The 16551-nt window shown below is 43.8% G+C and overlaps 1 long non-coding RNA gene across 1 annotated transcript in view; it reads left to right on the top strand.

The window, feature by feature from the left end:
- LOC138467788 (uncharacterized) overlaps positions 1-16551 on the top strand; it is an 813106-nt gene that overhangs the window by 290499 nt on the left and 506056 nt on the right. Inside the window, exon 2 of the long non-coding RNA XR_011268139.1 lies at positions 15439-15546. This is a non-coding gene — a long non-coding RNA (uncharacterized lncRNA). The remainder of the gene's footprint in view (positions 1-15438; positions 15547-16551) is intronic.

The raw sequence follows: 16551 nt of genomic DNA on the forward strand, positions 1-16551 counted from the left end.
ACTTCAGTCATGGCTAATTCTGCTTCATTTACTATGAGTGGCTCTCCAAGTGCTTCTTGGCTTCTTGTAACAGAAAGTTGACTGCCTTCAGGGGTGTCTTAATTTAGTTGTGCTTGAACTTCTTCCTCTTGTTGGCGTTCATTGTCCAACATGTTTTTATATTGCTTGAAATTGACATTTGTTATACTGCTTTCATTTGCATTGAATGCAGCTTCATTGAGTCATGGGTGCCTAATAAATCTTCTTCTGTTCTGCAAGGTTTAAAACGTTCTCTATGTTGAGGAGTTTTAAATGATAACTTCATATGATTAATTAGGTTTGGTTTGACAAGGCTCCTTTCACAAGTTGAGACCATGTATTTTCCACTTTTTATATCTAGTTTAACATTATTTTTGTAGCAAAAATGTTGGGCTATGTGGTATATGCACATGTTTTCCAAAGCAGTACTTCTGTTTGAGTAGTATGTGTCTAATACATTATTTTTCAAAATGTCCTGGCTGTTGGGAATATTTTTGGCTATTGTTTCTATGTCTTCGTACAATTTCAAAACTCTTTTTCTGGATGCAGCTGGACCAAGACTTAGCCAGACTATGTGTTCAGATTTGCCATATAAGGCTGTGCCTGTTATAGGGTGTGCAGCTCCTTAGCATCAACATGATCTATGGGAGAGCATTTTTATGCCAAAGCTGTACAGTTTTCGTGACAGTGTTTTGTCAGATGATATGTAATCCCTGAGGTCTTTTAGCTCTGTCTTCTCAGATTTGGTAAGGTAGGTTGTGACATATCTTGTAACAGCAGTGGAATTGTCTGCAATATATCGTATATCTATGTTTGCATTCCACAAGAGGGCAATGTTTGCATTCTAATCATTGATGTACTTTGAAGCTTCATTTCTTTTAATGACGTATACGTCTTTAGGCGATTTGCTTTTCACACTGTGGGCCTCATCACGAGTTTGGCTGTAACCCTTAAATCCGGCGGTAGCGCTGTTACCGCCAGATTTAAGGGTCCACCAAATCAGGGCTTCAGTGGATTTCTCCCCAGCTCTGAGCTGTTTGAAATCTGCCAAAAATTCATGCTCATAACTCCGGTGGAAAATCCGCCGGCGGTATGAGCGTGAAATTTCCCCATTGAGCCCAATGGGGAATGGGGCATTCCCGAATGGGCTCAATGGGGAATTCCAAATCCGCCAAACCCGTGATCTGGCACTAATAGTGCCGGTGGGTTTGGCGGTAGGGCAGATAGCTCCAGCACTACTAGCGCTGGCGCTACCGCTCAACTCGTGATGAGGCCCTGTGTCTAACAGAAGACATGAAGCTGTTTACTTGTTCTTTTGCTGAAACTGGTCTAGGGAAACCAAAGTAGTATTTGGTATAATATTTACTTGTTTTTATATTTGCATCAACAGTATTTGCACACTTATGTTTTTGGAGGTGTAACAGTTCTGTATGTAGCTCAATATATGTGTTTTCTGAAGGGATGTCACAGGTTATGCATTTGTGAATAAACTTCAAAACAGTGGTATCACTTTCATGACCAAATTTAGGAGCATCTTGCATCCACAAAAGCATGTGTATGTGTGGTGCTCTTCTGGATTGATATTCTTATCTCCAAAAGAAGTACTCCCCTTCTCTGAGGGGAGGAATATTTTTTATTACAGATGAAGTGCAGCATAGCAATAAAGCATTGGTGAAAATATCTTGATACATTTAAAGTGTCAAGAGAGCAGAGTTCTCCTGGTGTTTTTATGTTTATCCCTTCTTTGTTTTGGTTTGCTATGCATCGGAAGTCGTGCAAGTCCTCCCATGCATATTCTGCACAACTTAAAATAACAAACCATGTGGGTGGGCGAAGGGTCCTTAGCATACACCGTACATCAGTGTGACGTCGGAACCAGTATTCTTTTGTACCATGCATGGTTTCCAAGAGATTTGTGATACTTGACTGCAAAACCTCATCTTTGTCTTTTATCTTATTAAGTAGTTGGGTAGTAGACATGTTTAAAACAATGGAACCTGTTTTCAATGTGTGTGCAACTCCGTAACATTGAGATGCTAGTTCACTTTCGAACAGGAGGTAAAATATGTATTCAACATTTTATCTAAATCTGGGATCTTCAGAATACATTCATAAAGAGTGATACTGTGATGCTGTTATTTGGGTGGATCTTTCATTTTTATCTTCCCCCTTTTCCTGTAGAAAAGAGTAGAGAAAAGGCTTGTGCTTCTATAATTGTTTCCCATGTGCTGATTGGAGATCCTTTGGCTTGATCCATTTGATATGTTTCTAGTGCATTGTCTATGGCATCTTTGGAGTGTAGTGGGTGAATTGTGTACTCGTCTAAAATATTGGATGCCGTATTAGGATCTACAAGTTCAAACTGGCCAGCTGGTGAGGAATCCTGGATCATTTCAGTGGTTTCCCTTAAGTTTTGTTCAATGTGTACATCTTCGTAGCAGTCATTGTTTTCTTTAATATATTGTAGGGCTTTTCTAACTTTTTTTTAAGTCTACTAGTTGTTGCCAAATATTTATTTGTCTTTCATTGATACACCATTGACTAGAATAATCAAAGATTGATCTATTGCCCATTGTACTCCTAGAGTTTCTTCATTTTCTATAAGATCTAATGGCAAATAAGCTACTTTGCCACAAATACCTTATTTTTAATTCAAAAGGAGGCAATTTGAGACAAATTCTGCTAGAGATAGATGAGTATTGTGCATGCTTTTAGTTTTATCTGCTCTATGTGCTGTTGTTTTTTACTGAGTTGCTTTTTAGTAGGCATTCTGTTATATCTGCTGGAGAAAAAAGGAAACTGTTGGGTTTGAAAGTTGTGCAATGTATTTGTGGCATTGTGAATGAGTGTGTGGATATGACGTCAGACTTAAATAGAGGCCTGTGGGTTTGTTCAATGGTTGGGAAGGTTGTAAGAGTAGCGGTGTGTGTAAATGTGTGAATGGCTTGGGTTAGTGTTCAAGAGAGTGCAGTGTGCATGGAAAAGTAAGGACATTATAATGTTTTCACGATAATAGTGGGTGTTATGATACTGGTATTGAGATGAGAATGCAAATAGTGTACCCACGTACTCTTACTCATTGCACACAGGTGCAATGAGTAAGAGTAAAGTAAATGTTGTTGGTTTGGAAATAATTTTGTAGGCTTGTATACGGCTACACTGTACTGTATGAGTAACAAAATAAATACTACTACACTAGTGCACTTAATTTGTAGAATGTGAAGAGTAGTTTTCTTCTGGTTGTTGTCTTCTAGGAGATAGGTTGTTGTCTTTCTGGAGGTTGTTCTTCACTGCAATTGGGAAAGAAGAAAATTAGTGGGTATGTATGGTAATGGCAAAGTAATTGTAGTACAAGAAGACATTAATTTGCAATGTAGGAGGAATTGTTGGGAAGAAGAGTTAGTAACACTGGATGTGATTATGAGTATTGTGGTAACACTGCCGTTGCTGCAGAGTAAGAACTTGTGGGAGTTGTAGTTGCACTATTTGTATTAGAAATGGTGAACTACAAGACCAGTATGCAGAGAAAATTCAAGAAGCCAAGAAGCATGTACAGATTAGAAGTAGAATGTTAGATAGCAAGTATGCATGTGTAGGAAAGTTAATGAAATTGCACAAACTGAGTGTTATTGCAATATGTTGGAAAACATTTCCATTTTGTTTCATCTATGTATTAAAAATTACACACAGCACTGTTGTAAATGTACACATGCATTTATTTGTTTTACTTGAAATTGTGCTAAAATTAATAGTTTTAAATGCATTGGATTTTGCCATTTTTCATTCCATGTACATTCCATGCTTCAGTAACATAAATGCACTTTTCATTTTGAGTGCACATTGTGGGAGTTTTAGTGCAGTTTGTTCATGGGAGAAGTGGTTTCAAAAGTCACAGAATGAAAGAAGAAAATAACAGTTTGTACATTAGAATGGGTGATATGGGCAAACATACATGTCTTGGTAATATATTGAAGTTTCACAAGGGATCTGGCACACAAACATGCTGTGGAAATGTTTCAAATGTGGTTTTATTTTCTTTCACAAAAAATACACACAGAGTGCTGCTGTAATTGCAAATATGTGTTTCGAAGGTGGTATGAAAATCTTCATTAAAAGAAAAGTTTGCAACTACACAGCATTGTAAGTGAGTGCCACTTGTTGTCAGGAGGTGGGACAAATGAGGGTATGATTAATGAGTAAGTTAATGCAGGGTAAGTGGTAGGAATGCTGTTAACATGCATTTGTGAGAGTTGGAAATGTAATTTTAAAAATATATGCAAACGAGTACTTTGTGTTGATAGATGCAGATGTGGATGAATCTATAAGTAGAAATCTTGTAGAGTTTTACAGGAGTTCTTGATGCAGGTGCCTGGGAATAAGAGGAAACTTACACTCTGAGTGTTGAACAGTACATCTGAACTGTTGTACTGAGATGGCAGAGGGAGATGTAGAGTTCTTGGATGTGATTGGTATATGGGAGTGTGACTGCTTGACAGTAGCCAATGAGGGAGTGCTGCAAAGATTGAAGTGGAAAGGGAAGAAGGGCTTTACTGTGTTACTGTTTCCACAGACACCACTGTAGTCCGAGGGCAGGGTGTCCCACATCCAGGTGTTTTCAGGGTGCCTGGCATGGAAAGGGGACTGTAGGGATTAGCCAATTAGGTGTTCTGGTTGTGCTTTATAGGAAGAGAGGGTAATCATTTTTTTCATTGCTGTGTGTAGTTAAGGTGGCTGTGGTTGAAGAGATGTAGAGACTGGATGGTTGTTTATGATTAATTTGCAGAGGTACACAGAAATATGTGGCATTTCTGCCAACCCTGGAATGGAGGGAGTGGAGGTTTTATGGTGTGGTGTGCTTGGGAGAAACTTGAAAGGTGTATTTGCACTTTGTAAAAGTATGGCTGTTTCAACACTCCAGATGTCAGTTTGGTGCACTGTGAAGGACTGCATTTGGGATAGATTAGTGCAATACGTTTGCACAGTGCAGTGAAGGAATTTCTGAAGCCACTAATGGAGCTCTTTCCATGTGCAAAGGTGATATTTTCCCATATTCCATGTAGGGCACTATAGACCTGCCCCAATGTCTTCTGTCATCAACAAGTTGCAGGAAGGTATCTTGTCAACAAAGAGATATCTTTTATGTGTGGTGTTGAGATGTCATTGTTGCCAAATGACAATGTTCTGAAGGATGCTGGTTCTTTTATGTGATGGCATCACTTTAACAGATTGTGGCAATGACATCTTTCTTGCTAATATTCAGAATGCACTTGGAAAGTTCTAAAATGATGTACAGTGCATGTGAGGTGTAGAAAAAGAAATCTGAAAATCCCCCCTGCCAAAAGAAAAGGTTCTTTTCAGAGCCACCAATTAAGAGTAAATACCCTACCTTGTGTTTCATTTTTTTCCCCACCCCCTTTATTTGGACGATCTGTCTGTGCACACTGTGTTAGTCCACGGACACCATGTGCCACACTGGGTCATTTGAGGATGCCAGGCATGGAAATGGAACTGTGCAGTCCAGTGGATTAGCCAATCAGGTTTCTTTGGTGTGGTAGGCAAAGAGAGAGTGTGACAGAAGGTATGTTTGCTGAGAGGAGTCCATATGGCTATGCCTATAGCTGTGTCTTTCAGGAGGCAGAGTGTGTGGATTTTGTGGGACTCGTAGATCCACTGGTTGCAGTGTATGTAGAGCAGTGTGGAGTGGCTGACCAGCTTTGATTTCATCATGTTGATCAGAAGTGGTATGGAGTGCGCGGCATGAAGTGGGTGTACTTGCTCCCATTTTGTGTCAATTTGGTCACACTGCAACATCTGGATGTTATCATTGTTCATTGTGGAGGGAACAGTTTAGGGTATGTAACTGGAATTTCATTGCAGTTTGCAATGAAGCTGCCTTTTGTTAAAATGAAGGACATGTTCCTAAACGCTCGACTAATTTGTTCTTGAATTTCCCAGAGAAAGATGTGGATGCACTCCAGTTCATTTCGTCCACAAATGGAGAAAGCGAGGCGCAATGAGAAAAAGGCTGTGTGTGCATTTTTGGGAGACGTCTTTCCATATATCAGATTTGACGCTGCCAATATTTTCCGCACAGCTGGAATACATCTGACTGATGCTGTTAATCAGATTTGTTTTTGGAAAATATTCTAAATCCTTTTAAGAACGTTTTGTAAATATATAAAGCATTTATGCAGTAGGTGAAAATAAAATGCCTGGAAGGATGGCAAAAACAGAATGCCTACTGTTTTGAGGTTGAAAGAAAAAGTTTAGTTTAGTAGAATGTTGCTTAGTTTATTTCTACAGTTATTAACCAAAACCAACAGGCCCAGACTTCTGAGGTTATCAGTGACGTCATCAATGAAAATTGTCATGTCATCTTTGATGTTGTGGGTGTTAGTCTTAGCAGTGCACAGTGGTGGCACGAGTAAAGGTTGCTTAGCTTAACATAACTAGTGAATTTCTGGGTTTTCCTATTTTACTTGTAACCATAATATCCCTTTAACAACATTTGTTCACAGAATTTGATAGGCTTTTATTACTGCAACTTAACCATAATGTCTATTTACCAAAGTTTTATCACTGAATGTATAGTAGAAGCCCTGTAGTTATTGTTAAGATGCTCAACCCATAGGAAGAACACTTTTTGGGAGGCTATAACTTTGCCCCCCTGGACGAATCCTCACAAAACTTTGCAAATAAAGTGTGGCCCATCAAATTGATTCTGCAAAGTTCGGTGAGGTTTCGTGCAGGGGATACAGGGATACAGGGATATAGTCACAAACTGTGTGGGTTTTCCTATAGACGCAATGGAAAAAAAAATTGCTCATTCCTACAGCCAAAACCGCTGGATTGATTTTCAGCAACTTTGTGGCAGTAGCAGCGGCTTGGTCCTGAAAGCATGTTTTCCTAAATTGGACGTTCAGTCCGTGGACTGACTTCCCTGTTCGGTCCACAGACGGGCCTCCGATTGGTCCAGAGGATGGCGTGATGTCCAAAGACACTGGCCGTGGCTGCTGACTGGATGGTGAAAAGCTTGAGGTAGGTCAGATTTTTGGAAATGCCTGCCATGTTGGATTCACAGGCTGCGATCATAGTCCGCGAACTTATCATTGGGGTAAAAACATATTAAAAACACAACAATGTGCTTGCCAAACTAATAAAACAATCTCTGGAGAGGTGAGGGGTGATGAGAAAGGGATGGAATATGGCTTGAAAAAGACCCAAAAAAGGTTGGCTTTTCAACTGTGATGTGCGCAAACACTCGTCCGATGTTCGCGACCATCTGAGATGTTTGGGGACATGTATGCTCATTTCTGCATTACAGGGTTCGTGAAAAGACCTCACAGGACAAGGCCACAGTGGTAAGTGAAACAGAGGTGCAGAAGACGCTGCCTGACTATAAAAAGGACACTTCGCAATGTCCACACACCCATGCCTCTAAGAACCATGGTATGGACCCTCTGCGGCAGAGCTCTCACAGGACAAGTCTGGGGTGTTGAGCAATGCAGGTGTGCAGGTGACACTGCCTGACAAAACATACCACGCTTCGCTGCGTCCACGCTTCAGTGACTATAAGAACCAAGGTATGGACCCTGTGTGGTAAAGCCCTTGAAGGACAAGTCTTCAGTGTTGAGTGATGCAGGTGTTTTGGCAGCGATGGGGTTGGAGCGTAGACAGTGAGTGCGGACGCCCTCACCCTCCTGTCTGCGGCTGCCAGTTAAGAAGGTGCAGTGAGAGTTAGCTTGCTAAAATCCATGCAATCCCATCTGACCTGGTAACCCTTCTCACTCTTGCACACATGTTGTCTTTCACAGCGTCCTGTCCTCGCACCATCCCCATATCCCTGCTTACCTAGATTCCCTCGCATCATAGGCCAAATGCGCCCCTTTTACTTTAGGTTGCGTCCACTTAGGCTTCATAATCCCATTTGTACTTTTGGTTGCTTTCACTCCCTCGCAATTTAGGCTGTGTGCGCTCCTGCACAACTCAAGGCCACATGCTTCCCCTATTACTTTAGGCTGTGTTCACTGCATCACAGTTTAGGCTGTGTGTGCTCCTGCACAACTTTATGCTGCATTTGCCCCATCTTACTTTAGGCTGCGTTCAATACCTCACAACTTAGACTGCTTTTGCTCCCTCTTACTTAGTCAGCGGAGCTTAGGCTGTATGTGCTCCCTCCCAGTGGTATGCCACGTGCACTCCCTCTTACTTAGGCCATGTGCAACGCCAGGCATTCTTTAGGTCACGTGTGCTCTCTCTACTCGGCTGCATGCACCCCCTCCTTCCCTCTGCCTCCCCGTATTTCTGCAGGCCTTTCCCTCCCCTATTCGTGTTCCCTCCCCTGATCTTCTTGTGTATTGTTCTTGATGTTTTGTTCTCCATGATTGTTGGCTCACTTTTTACTGCCTGCATTCCTGCTGTGTTCATTATTTACTTGCAGGTTATTTTGGTGATTGTTCTCTTCCTTGTCATTTTTTTTTCACGGTTTGTTTGCTTATATTGTACTTCCTACATTCCTCTTGTGTTCATTCCTTACTTCTAGGTTCCTTTGGGGATTGTTCTGTTCCTTGTCATTTTTGTTTCCCCAGGGTTGTTTGCTTACATTTTGCTGCCTGCATTTCTGCTGTGCACATTCTTTACTTCTAGGTACCTTTGGTGGTTGACTTTGTCTATGCATTGCATCTGATTATCTGTCCGCGCTCTGTTCTCTGTGCGACCTCCTCCTTCCATGACCCTCCCTAGTGTTGCCCCCCTGCCTGCCTGCCTCCCAGCCCTAGCCCCTGGCTCCCTGCTTGGGCTCCCCCTCTCCCCTCTTCCCCCCTCTTCCTCACTGCATGCTCTATGGTGTGCTCTGTCTCACCTATCTTCTCTTATGACTTTTCTATCAACTATCCTGTCCCTCTCACTAGGTCTGGCTGGAAGAAGCTCATAAGGGACATCCTGGTATCCAAACCAGTCCTCCCTATCAATGAAACCTACACCAGTGCTTCATCCAGACAGCCCCTTACTGACATCCTGGTTGTCTTTCCCTCTACAGGCCTATGGACCCCCATATGGTATCTGTTCTCTCTTCTTTTTCTTCTTCACCCTTTAATGGTGGTACCCATGGGGAGGCCCTTCTGGCCCCCTCTACTCCTCCAAGACCATCATTAATGTTTACCTAAATGGCACCATCTTGGTCCAAGGTCCTCAGGCCAACCTGCTCCTTTTTGATAGATGCTTCCTGCGCCTTATCAACTTTCTTTCTTCTCCTGCTGTTCATTATTTCCAATATCTGGCTGCTCTGCGGCCTCCATCCTCTGCCACCTCTATGGCTGCCTCTGCCTCTTTGCTGGCTACCCTATTGCCTCCCTCCTCTCCCACCCCTTTGGCACACTCCACCTCCTCCCTGGCTACCTTGCCTTCTCCTTCTTCCTCCTCTGCCCATCCTCAGGCACCTGCAACACTTCCGCAGGGAGTACCTCTGACCTGTGCACTTCCACATAAGTTATTCAAAGGGGGCAACCTGCTCCACATTGCTACTCCAAGACTCTCTCAGCTGTGAAAACACTACTCTGACATCTGCTGTTTCCTGGAAGAACTCAATTTGGATCAACTCAGTCTGACCGAGAATTGGTTCGGAGCCAGCTATTCACAAGCTTTGACACTCTCCTTCCTGATGGCTACAAGATCCTCTCTGAGCCCAGAACCAACCATCCTGGTGGGGCAGTAGCCTAATCTTCCTGAAGTGGATCCCTGCCTCTATCATTCCGATGCAGGACTACTCCTCATTTGAATACCTGGTCTGCAGACTGTCTATGTCTCCTGGTGTTTCTCTCACTGTGGCCACCATCTACAGGCCACCTGACCAGGTCATCCCCAACCTCTCTGAGTAGGGGAACCTCTCCTGCTCTCTCTCTCATCTCTACCTCTCAACATCTCCTCCTCGAACACCTTAACATCCACCTGGATTCTACCTGACCTTCTTTAGGACTCTTTCACAACCTCTGGAACTCTCTCTATTCTTCCCTCAGGCAAGACTCACTCTGCAGGGCACATCTTGGATGTTCTGATCTCCCCAAACCTCCCCTTCTCCAACGCTCTCACTACTCATCTATCTTGGAGTGATCACATTCTCCTTTCCTCACACCTTTCTCTTTCTACCCCTTAGGCCAAGCCGTCTCCAACACTGCCACCTACCTTTTCGGTCTTCTGACCCATGAAGCGTGTGTCAGTTTAGGGTTTCACTGCTATCTTCTCTCCTCCTTCTGCACCTTTGGCTGACTCAGACCCTGGCACAGCCCTATCTAACATTCATCTTTCTATTTCTAGCACTCCCGATTTACTTTCCCTGTCTTAAGGATCCGCTTCTAGCCCAAATCCAAGTGCAACTCTTGGTACAACTCCAACCTTGTCACCCTCAAATGCCAGTGTAAGGTGGCTGAGATGCAGTGCTGGGTATCAGGTGCACCCTCTGACAAACTGGTCTGCCGCCTTCTCCAAAGGCAATACAGACTCCCTGTCCTTGCCAAGAAGAGAGCCCACATTCAAGCCTACGTCTCTGCAGCATCTGACAACTCAGCCCAACTCTTCATAATCTGCAAGGAGCTGGCCAATTCTGCTGCAGTCTTTATCTCTCCTGTTCCCTCCCAGTCCCTCTGTACGGCCTTGGCTTCTCATTTCCTCACAAAAACTCAGGACATCCTGTCCAACCTCTCTTCCTATTCCTCCTCCACTCCTGGCGTGCCTCTGGCCATCTCTCCTCTACCCGTCACTTTCTTTCTCTTGTTCACCCCTGACGATGTTTCTAGACAAGTCCGATCGATGAAGGTCTAGTCAAAACAGGTTCTCCCCTGTTCATCCAGAACCATCAAGGACCACATTGACACCCTTACTCCAGCCTTGGCTGATTTCTGCCATCACCCCTTTGCCACTGGAACTTTCCCTTCCCCCGAAAGCACTCCCTTGTGCACCCACTGCCTAAGAATTCCTCTGCCGATCCTTCCTCTCCGGGCTAACTTTCACCAGATCTCCATGACTCCTTTCCTGGGAAAACTCTTGGAAAACAGGGCCATCTCCCAGCTTAATCTACACACTGAATCTGTTTGATGACTCCACGACCACCAGTCTGGGTACAAAGCTGCCAGAAGCATGTAAACTACCTGTGAAGATCTGCTCTCCAATCTTGATTCAAACGTTCCTTTTGTTCTCATTCTGCTCGATCTTTCTTCTGCCTTTGATAGGTTAACCATACCATTCTGCTCAAGCGCCTCCATGATAACCTGGGTATCACTGATCAGGCCTTGGCCTGGTTGACCTCCTTTCTCACTGACCGACCCTCCCAGTTCCAACTGGGGTCTTTCCTTTCTTCTATCTCTCTCTCTCCACCTGTGGTGTTCCCCAGGGGTCTGACCTCTCGCCCTGGCTTTTCAACCAATACCTGACACATCTTGCCCACTGCATCGCCTCCTTCTGCTCTAACTTTCAGTGTTATGCAGATAACACCCAGCTCTTCCTCAGGCACCCCTCAGCTGCCTCTTCTCCTTCTCTCATTCCAGATTGTCGGATTGCAATTCAGGAATGGTGTGCCGCCAATGATCTCTGCTTGAATGCCAGTAAGCCTGAGATTCTCCTCATTTGACCACCAGCTCCCTCCTTTCCTCTCTCTCTGGCTGCCCACTATGGGCCCTCTTCCTGCTCCTACCTGTGAGGCTAAGAACCTTGGATTCATCACTGACTCCACCCTCTTCTTCTCTGCTCACATCTCTGACATCTCTAAGAAGTAAAACTATCAGCTGCACCTCCTCAGAGGTGTTCTTCCTTTCCTCACTTCCCCCCAGAGGCTCAATGTCCCCAGAGCTCTGGTGTTCTCTAGGCTGGACTACTGCAATAGCCTCTTTCTAAATCTTCCTGCCTTTACTCTCCAACCTCTACAACCTATCCAAAACAGGACTGTGAGACTTGTCCTTTGCCACAAGCCCAGGGATCATATATCTCCAGCTCTGATATCTCTTCACTGGCTCCCAGTGGTGGCAAGGATCAAGTTCAACACCCTCTGCATCATCCACAAGGCTTTCTGGGGCCTGGGACCACAATACCTCCAACTCTCTCTTCCTAAACATCTCCCTTCTCGAGCTCTCGGTTCATCAACTTCAACTCTCTGAGTGTCAATCGCCTTTCCAAGCAGAGAGTTGGGGGCAGATCTCTATCTTCGGCTGAGGCCTCCCTCTGAAACAGCCTCCCTGTCTCTCTCAAACTTGAGTAGACCCACCTCCGGTTCTGAAAGCAGCTCAAGACTTTCCTCTTCACTTCCACTTTCTCTCTTTCTCTCCCCTGCTGATGTCCCAAATGCTCCATTCACTGGTCACCTCATAACCCGCTGAACTTGGGCCCAGGCTCCTGAATGTCCTGTTGCACTTTGCACTGCCTCCTGGCTTCCCTAGCACTTCTGGTCTGTATCTGCAACCCTACAGTCCCTTCTCTCTGCACTTATGAGCCGCCCATTGGCTGCACTTTCTTTTGAGTTACCTGCACTGAGCCACATGCTGGCTGCACTTTTGAGTTACCTTCACCCCGCCCTCGGTCCTTCTCCCGTTCCTCTTCCCTGCACTTGCGCAATCAGAATGACAAACTGCCTAGTAAAATTGTTGTTTTGTCCTCCCTATGTTTCCCACCTCTATGTCTTGTCGCACCTAGAAACATTTGTGTACATGCGCGTTATAAATGCCATATCATATCATATCATTAGCAGTTTTTGGATAGCTTATAACTTTGGCACCATTCAATGAAACTGCATGGCATTCTAGAATCCCATTCTAGACCTGTCTCTGAATGGTTCTGCAAAGTGTGGTGCTGTTTTAACACGAGGGAGCAAAGTTAGAGGGGGCAGTCCCAAAATATTCTAAAAGCTTTTAAATGTGGTGACATTTGATGGATCTGCGCAAAGTTTGCAAAAGGATTGCACACCTAGCTATGAGTATTTTTGCAAAGTTTGGTGGGATATTGTCAAGAGGGGGCATAATTAGAGGGGGTATCAACATTTTTAGATGGCTTATAACTTTGTTGCAGTGTGATGAACATGGATAACATTTTTTCAGAAAGATTATATACCCAACGTGGAATGTGTGGTGCAAAGTCTGAATGGATTTTGTAAAGTGGGGGCATATGACTATTTTATGTATGTACATTTTGACACTTTTGAAAAAATAAAACATTGGCGGATTTGCAGCAAACTCATGTAAGGAGCATTGGCACGGACCTGAAAGCATAGTTTTGCAAATGTGTCTGTGTTTTATCTTTTGAAAAGTGTCATAATGTAGGTACACAAATAGTGATATACCTTTGGTGACTGAGGTATAGCTTGTGTCCATGGGCAGTTGCCAGATTGTCCAGGCCATGGCCTAAGTCCATGTCCCAGACAATCTGGCTATTGACCATGACCAGCAATGGGGTTAAAATGGGCATGGGGACTGGGGACAGGCTATGTGGTCCCGTTTTTTTTAAATTGGGAAAGGTTTGAATGAGAAGAAACAATCTGCTTGTGGGTACAAGTTGAAGTGCTGGATTTGATTGCAGCAAATATGTACAAGGAGGGTCAGCAAGAACTGGAAAGCATGGTTTTGCAAATATGTATTATGTTTGATTTTTTTGAAAAGTGTAAAATGTGAGTACACATCACAGTGATATAAAATTGATGTCTGGGCAATGTGCCTGGCTATCAGCAAGGAGAAATGTGTACTGTAATTAGCTTTTTGAGGCATGCAGCATGGCCGAAGCGGTAGGTTTGTATTGGAAAACATATTCTGCGTGCAGGTTACAGCTTGAAGTGGTCGACTAGATTACCACAACTTGTGCGATGAGCATTAGCAAGAACCTGAAAGCATGTTTTTGGAAATACGTCTTGTGTTTTATTTTTTGAAAGTGTAAGAATGTAAGTGGAAAAACTAGTGTCATACATTTGGATTCTATGTATGAGGCCTGGCCCTCTGCAAATGCAAATGTGTACTCTGATTTGCTAATCGGGGATTACGGCACGGCCGCAAGCCATGAGCACTGGTCATTGGTTAGATTATTAGGGTATACTGGACACTGAGCTAGGATGCAGGGAAGGTGCTGTGAATAATAGGGGTGGTTTGGTTTGGGTGGGGTCATGGTGGAGCCTTATGCCATAGGCAATTAAACAATGTTTTCCATCCCCAGCATGCACTGCTGATAACAACAGATATAAGTATGTGTTGCAAAAAATATGTCTCTTAAGGAGGTTTATTCTTTTTTCTTATATATGAAAAGAGGAATTATTAATAACTTATATACAGTGATGTAACACCATGAAACATTTTCACTTATAAAAACCTATTAAATTGACAGAAAGACTTTGTTAACGGTATGCTACTGTTAAGATGAATCCCGCCCTTGTAACTCCTCTATTCTAGTTGTTAGCCAGTGGCATCCCACCGTGGCATCCAAATCCCAATGATTTGTAGAAGGTTGTTAATTGGCAGTTTGTGTGTGGAAGCTTAATATGGTCATAGGGTTATATGTCAGTTTTTGGAAGTGTTTGGTGGATGGATGTGTGAGTGTTTGAAAACAGGCATTGAGGGAGTTTTAGAAATATAAAATTACAAAGAGTAGAAGGGGTGCCTTCTGCAATGGTGTGCATGTGCCATCCAGATCTTTTAATGATCCATGGCCTGGAAACGGGACTGTGGAGAACGTGGATAGTTATAAAGGCCTGTCGATTATGGTCCTTATAGTATGCTAGAGAAAAGTTGTTTTTCTCTAGTATACAATTGTCCATTAGCACCCTTGGTGGGGGAGCCAGACAATCAGGTGACTAGGAACGTTCCATGCCACCTGATGTCCGTCTCTCCCTGCCGCCATATTCCCCCCACCCTCCGTCCCATGTTTTATTTTATTTTTCACCCCCCCCCTACTTATCTTATTTTGGTGTTGGCGGGTGCCGCTGCCGCATTCGCTCCTTCTCTTCTCTGTACTGAGACCCATCTTCCCTTTCCATGGAGGCCATCTTGTAAGATGATTTTCCTTCCTACAGCGGGATGCTGCACGTGTCCCACTGTAGGAAGGAAAATCCTTTTATTAGCACCCCAGGTTACTGCTTTGGTAATCCAGGGAGCTAATGGACTTCATCCTCCGTTGCAGTGGCTGGAATGGGGGATAACGGCCCGCAGCCCTCATTATCCACCCTCGATTCACTTGGGCCGATAACTTGGGCTGCCGAGCGATTATCCTAAGTTCCACCCTCTGAAACGGGGGATGAAAGCCACATTATTTCCATTAGTATAACACAAAATGCTAATGGAAATGTTGGAGAATAGTATTGAGTCTAGCAACGTTATTGTGAAATGTAAAGTAGATGGAGTCTGTAAGATTATTTATTTTAGTTCTATTTTTAACTGTGAAATTAACTTTTCTTTTTTGCAGGAGCAGTCAGAAAGCAAGGTGGGGAGGGAAATTATGGAAGATGCACCAACCACTAATATGGAAGGCCAGGTGAACAGGGGAAGATATTGCACATGTGTTACATCTAAGGTAAGGGGTCTGTGTTTCTCGTGATCCTTGATTACAGTTTCAAAAGCATTTTGAAATTTCTCCCCCCTGCAGAGTGGTGTGTTGCAGTATATACATAGTACTGTTGTCTTCAAAAGATGTGGATCAACAGCCTCTTTTATCACTTTCAAGTTAGCTGGTGGGATTTCGTGTTACAAAGAAGTAGGTTGTATGGTTACAGTATTGGTTGAGGAAGATGAGGTGGAGAAAGACAGCCTACCACTTGCTAAGAAAGGAACAACCTTTCAGACAGCATTGCAGTTTTTGGATTTGGTGTTGCGGTGCCCAGAGGTAGTCCCGTATGAGTACTGTCCAGGTAGTCTGCGACTGAGTACAATGCTGCACTCAGTTCATTTCACTTTGCTAGTTTTAGTCTTTGGTACATTACCAACAGTGGTAAAGAACTGCCACACCCATGATTTTCTATGGGTGCTAGAGGTAGGTACTTCCTGTACCAGATCTTCTTGGTCCTCATCATTGACTATGGAAGTACTGCACTTTTTTGTTGTGTAGGCCCTCCAGATGGTGTTGGTTTTGGCTCTTGGGGAGGAAGGATTGCAAAAGCTGATGCCATTTTTAAAATAAATTGCAGTTTTGCTAATATATGTGCTCTGTGCTAGATTGTTAATGGATAATGAGTAAGAATAGGTGTAGGAATTGAGCAAGGGTATAATTTGAGCTTGAATGTTCCTAGATCAACAGAAAATTCAGTTCCAAACTGGCACACCATCACCTTCCTTTCCCCTCACTCTCTGGCCGGCCTCCCTTGGCCCTCCTCCTATCCCCACCTCCGAGGCCAAGAACCTTGGTGTCACCTTTGATTCCACACTCTCATTCTCTGCCCACATCGCTGATGTATCACAAAAGTGAAACCTCCTACTGCACCTCCTCAGAGGTATTCTTCCTTTCCTCTCATCCCCCCAGAAGCTCACTGTCTCCCAAGCTCAGGTTCGCTCCAAGCTGGACTATTGAAACAGCCTCTTTCTT

This window comes from Ambystoma mexicanum, chromosome 4q, assembly GCF_040938575.1.
Source record: "Ambystoma mexicanum isolate Mex_15411 chromosome 4q, UKY_AmexF1_1, whole genome shotgun sequence".
NCBI classification, from domain to species: Eukaryota; Metazoa; Chordata; class Amphibia; order Caudata; family Ambystomatidae; genus Ambystoma; species Ambystoma mexicanum.